Source organism: Ictalurus punctatus, chromosome 20 (assembly GCF_001660625.3).
Source record: "Ictalurus punctatus breed USDA103 chromosome 20, Coco_2.0, whole genome shotgun sequence".
Taxonomy (NCBI): Eukaryota; Metazoa; Chordata; class Actinopteri; order Siluriformes; family Ictaluridae; genus Ictalurus; species Ictalurus punctatus.
Genome location: NC_030435.2, coordinates 8,456,728 through 8,462,726, shown reverse-complemented (window position 1 = coordinate 8,462,726; position 5,999 = coordinate 8,456,728).

Sequence of the window (5,999 nt, the reverse complement as noted above, 5' to 3'; positions counted from 1 at the left end):
CTGAAAAATAAAGCTCAGAGGAACCATACTAGGCTTACTGTGATTTATTGATGCCATGAATAATTATGCTACAAATAAATCATGTTTTAAACAGGTAATTAAGAATGAAAGTAAAAGCGCAAACCAATGAAAATGTGTGTTCATGTGTTTTTGAAAATCATTTTTAAGTTAGTTTTGGCATAAGAGTAAGCCATGCTGTTTTGTCATATTATATAAACATTTTTCATTCACATGTAAATTGCCAACACTTTGAGGAGTTCAGAAATGTATCATGTGTTTCGTTATTTGTTTTAGTAATGACAAGAAAGCTTAGACAAGCTCTACATTTGAAAACTGAATTTTCAAAATACTTATAAAAGTTCAAATTGTCTACCACTTGATATTTTCATAATGACTCAAGAGGGAATGGTGATTGATGTCTGATCTGAACTCATCATATACATATATGGTATTTACAGCTATCAATACTGGCAGTCCTATAACATTTGAGAATCTTATCAAATATGTGTACACTAACCTAGAGTTCTGAATGTGACAGGCTTAGGATGTCGTAGTGTTGGCCAACTGAGCTGGCATGATGGTTCCATCTAGTGGTAATCTAGTGACTCATAACAGTGTTCATATGACTAAGACCTGGTTTACAGGCCTACTTTTGAGACTTCATATCGTGGAGCGCATCAGGATGTCATGCACTGATGCTCACACAGGAATTTACCGTCATTCCTGCATGTATGTGTGTACACTAACGGCATGAATAAAAACAGAATTTACATGAAACAAAAAGCAGAAAAGTCCCAGAGCCTAAAACAAAAGAGAGTTTTGAATATTACTAGAATATTTAGTAGAAGCCAGCATAGCTATAACCTTGTGTTATCAGTTATAAATAAAGTCAAAAAGTGTTTTCTTTTTACTTCGAGCAGTGGTGTCTCAGTCGTTAAGGCTCTGAGTAACTGAGCAGAAGTTTGAGGGTCCAAGCCACAGCACTGACAAGCTTCCACTGTTGGCCCCTTGAGGGAGGCCCTTAACCCTAACTGCTCCAGGGGTGCTTTATCATGACTGACCCTGCGCTCTGACACCAGCTTCCTAACAAGCCAGGATAGGCAAATAAATTATTTTCACTGTACAGTAACGTATATGTGACAAATAAAGGCGTTTTCTTTTACCTTATCAATGCTTCTTTATTTACATTTTCAATGTCAATTTTTGGGAAATACAACCATATACAACAATTTCTGCATGAAAGGGTTAAATTTAACTAATGTTTAAATTCATAATTCTAGCAATCAATGAATGATGGATGCTTTGGAATTCTTTTAAAATTCTTTCTATGATTTACATCGCTTACATTGTGTTTTTACTGGGAATCAGTTTGAAGAACAAAGTGTGAGATCCTGCCGATTGATTACATTTTTCATTATAATGGTAGCTACAGCCAGTATTAAACCATGAATATGTCCTAGAGTGGCTGGTACAAACGACTAACAAGGCTAAGCACCCCTGTCTTTCAGAGGTAAAAAACCCCCCATCATTACATGGGTTCATCCACATCAGATTATTTGCTGTTAATAAATGTCTTAAATCAAATAATTAAGGACTTTTGTGGACAGTGCAACTGTGCCAACAAATGCTCATAAGACAAAGACAGAATAATATGTAGAAGTGAGGCAAGGGACATCAGTCATTTTAAGACAGCAGTCATGTTAGATCATTATACAGAGAGACCACCCGTAAATTTTGGTTTACAATTTTCAGCCCGTGTGGCTGACAAATCAGTAATATGTCATCAGCATTGATATGAAATACAGTTACAGGTGTAAAGAATGCAAATGAGCTGGATTATTTACTCTAAATGTGTTTGGTAAATTTAATTTTTTTGTTTGAACAAAAGGGTTAATCTTCTCTGTTTCAAATGTTTGGTATTTGGATGAATTTGAAACACCTAAAAATAAATAGAAATCCTGAAATCAGCCGGTCTATCTGCATTTAGGTTTTTGTGCGTGTCAGGTCAACTCAGCTGACAAACTCCATTTCCCAGAACACACCGTGGCTTACAAACATGGCTGCCCCAGGCTACACTTCCCAGAAAACACACACCTTGCCGCCTTCACAGTCACCTAATTTCTAATCATGCACATCTGTTCCCAATCACACTCACACCCTTTATAAACAGACTTTCAAGGTGGATTCTTTGTGAAGTATACATTGATGGTCTAGGAGGTTCTGTCACTGTTGAGGAGGACTGAGTGGCTGCTAGTGTCACTACTATATGCTCACCTCCTTGTCCATGGCCCTTCTTGCATGGGTTCTTTTTCATAATGGTAGTGCTTACTGTGTTCCTGGGAACATTCATCATTTAAATCTTTAGAAATATTTTCCTTTGTTCAGGTCTGTCTTATCACAACTTGATCAGAATTCCTTGGACTTCATGGCTTGGTTGTTGGTCTGAAATGCATTGTGAACTGTGGGACCTTTTTATATACACAGATGTAGTGGGGTTGTTTTTTATTTTTTATTTTATTTTTTAAATTAAAAAAAAAAAAAAAATTATTTACCCCCCCCACCCAAATGTTGGGTTAAGCTTTTTGGGTCAATTAACTAGTTTATTTTCTCAGTTTCTACTCAGTTTTTGGGTAGTTTTGTGTAACTTAACTGCTGGGTTATTTGTTGGATCACTTTCACTGACTGTTGAATCAGTGTACCCCCTCACCCTGCCTGACTCATCAACCCAACTGCTTGGGTTAAATCAACTTTGCATGGACTGTCTTTGTATTCACCTCAGGTAGAGGTAGTGGTTTTTGAGGCGAGGAAGCCAAATGGACATTAAGTTAATGTTCATCACTATCTAGAGTTAATACAGCTGAAAACGCCTGGCTGAGTTTGTGATATTTAGGCAGGGAGCTCTCGAAAATGTATTCATTGGGAAATGGTAACTTGGTGAGTGACTAACTTTACCTATTGTTATGGCTTCAAAAGTGAAGATCATGTACTGCTCCTTCTGTGTTGGTCTTATACTACTAGTTTTGTGTTTATGTTGGCTATGAAATATGGACTGAGGTTATTCTATAGTTCTCTGGGTCTGCATCTTATCTGAGGCATCTAGGCTGAGGCTCCAGTAGGGATGAGTGATGCTAACCTAGACACTCTGGTGAGTGTCTAGGTTAGCATTACTTTAGCATACAGCTCATGGTTATAGACATTTACCTTTTTGAGAGTTAACAATAACTTAGCATTACAGCTATTCACCATGATGTAATAGAGTGGATTAACATTAATTAGGTTTAGCAAGCCTTTTGGGCAAGGCAAGCTGTAGTAATTAGTATTAGGATGATGGCTTGGAGCAGTGTTCATGTACTCTGAATATTAATGCTAGTTAACAGGTGCAGACAGTCAGTGGCTACCAGAACTTGGCTAGCTTAGTAATGTTGCCAAAATGACGAGTTCTTCAGGGTTAATGTGACAAAGAGGATGGGGGTTACAGTAGGTTGTAATGCTTTACACTATCTCTGTAATGTTGGTTAAATTAAATAGGTTTTGCTAAATTTGGCAGTGGGGTGTTAAAGGCTGAAATATTCATGTCAGCTTGATTTTCCTGGTGAGTCTACAGCACCATTTTGTTCATTACGGGAGTGGGTGTCACGTTTCCAAAACTACAGTTTGGGATTCTGTAACACAAAACTAAAGGCATTTGTTCATATTTTGTCACTAACAACTAACCAACACTCTTTCCTCTCTTACAGCTTTTCAAATGGCAGGCTGATTTGTAAGAAGTTATGTCAACTCCAATTCTTGTATTTGTCAAATGTTTTAATGCTTTTAATAAAGGTCACCTGAATTTCATGCAATTGTAGTGGGGTTATTTATTTATTTATTTTTTTGAGCTTTTAGTGGAATTTTAGCATACAAACACATAACATTTTAGGGTAATTTAGGGTGGGGAGAGGGGAGTGTGCATGTTTTATTTTTAACCTCTTTGTGGAACTGTTTAACACACGTGACATGTACAAACACTGTGTTAAAAGCAAGACAATGTTTTGTCCTTAACTAGACATGCAGGTGTGTTAAATTAACATATGATTGAGTAAAGGTTTGTATCCATAAAGCCATTACTGTACACTGGAAAAAGCAAAAATATGCAATAACAATCCAGTTTACATGATGCTAAATGCACCACTACTTTTGTTAGCTTTGGCTCACTGTAATGCCCACTGGATCCTAAAATGGTTACTCAATTGTTTGATGTTTTAAATGCCTCCTTTGATCAAAATCTGATGGTTTTTTATTATTTTTTTATTTATTTATTTATTTTTAAATATGACATTTCAGTCCTTTACTTCAGTCTATATATAAACACCACTTTAGCAGCTCTAGCAATACATCTCTGAACACCTTGTGTATAAATAAAGGAGATGCCATGTTGACATTTGTTTTATAATCTGGTTAGATTTGACCCTTTCAAAGGGTAAAAATAACCCTGAAAATATTAAACCGTTTATGAACTAAAATTAACCCAACACTTTTGTAAAAATGAAGGAAAAAGATGAATGGAAAAATTAAAACCCTTTAGGTTGGAAAAACAACCTATTTGTTGGGTTAAAATTACCAACCCAACGTGCTGGGTTCATTTAACCTAAAATGTGTTCTGTCCTACATTTACCCAGCCATTGGGTTAAAAATAACATTGTGTGTGTGTGTGTGTGTGTGTGTGTGGGTGGGTGTTGGGGGGGGTTCCAACCCACTGTTTTTTTTTAGAGTGAAGTGGCTGAATACTTGTCTAAATGGGAGTTGGGTTTTTTTATTTTATTTTTTTATGTTTTTGATATTTAATAAATTTTACCAAAGTTTCTGGAAGTGTTTTCACTTTGCCATTGTTAATATTTTGTGTAGATAAAAGACTAAAAAGTAAATTTAATCAAATTTAACCAATTAGCCCAATGCAATGTGCAAAAATTGAAGGGGCCCTGGTACTTTTTGGGGTGGCTGTGACTCAGTTGGTAGAGCAGGTTGTCCACTAATCGTAGGTTTGGCGGTTCGATACCCGGCCCACATGATGAAGTGTCCTTGGGCAAGTCACCTGAACCCAAGTTGCTCCCGACGGCAAGTTAGTGCATTGCATGGCAGCTCTGCTACCATTGGTGAATGAGACAGTGTAAAGCGCTAGGCTATATAAGTGCGCCATTTACTTTCTGAACTCTGTGAGAGTGTGTGTGAGAGAGAGAAACAAGAGAGGCATTTCCCCTAATTTTAACATTTCTACTTCATAGTTTCATTATTTGACAAAGTATTTTATTTTTTGCTTGCTGTTTATGTAGAAGTGCAGTGTTTCTCTCCATGCTGCTCCTAGTATTGATGCGCAATTAACATGTTAATACCAGTCTCTCTCTCGCTCTCGCTCTGACTGCACATCGACTAGTTTACTATCCACTTCTTTTTTTTCTCTTTCCTCCGGTGTCCTTGTCCACACACCGCCCATCTTAAATATCCGGGGCATACGGTTCATTGCTGTAGCGCGGTGTCTGTGCCGCCAGGAGGCGAGAAGAGACAGTTTAATCCACAAGCACACAGGCTCTGCCCAACATCTCACACTACACTACAGAATAGCGTGTAAAATTAGGATTAGTGCATTATATTCATGGTACAATAATGGAACACTTTGTAATAAGGTATGCGGTTTTGACGTAGCCACAGAGCATGAAGCCCATAGAGCGCGAGATCTTCAACACTTGGCAGCACTGGCATTTTAAAGCATAAGACAGAGGCTACAGTTAGAGAAGAAACAGCGTGAGATGTTACTATTTTGTGCCGTCGATTTGCGCATCCAATCAAGGCATTCGTGGTCTATTCAAACTAGAACCACTAAAGCTGCCAATCAATAATGCTTTGAAATGGTGTGTATAAGTGATATGACGTTGTTTGTGTGCGTGTGTATGTTATGTCTATAACCCCCCCCCCCCCCCTTTTTAGCCACCCCCCTACCCAGCACCCCCCCGGCCCCCGGCCCC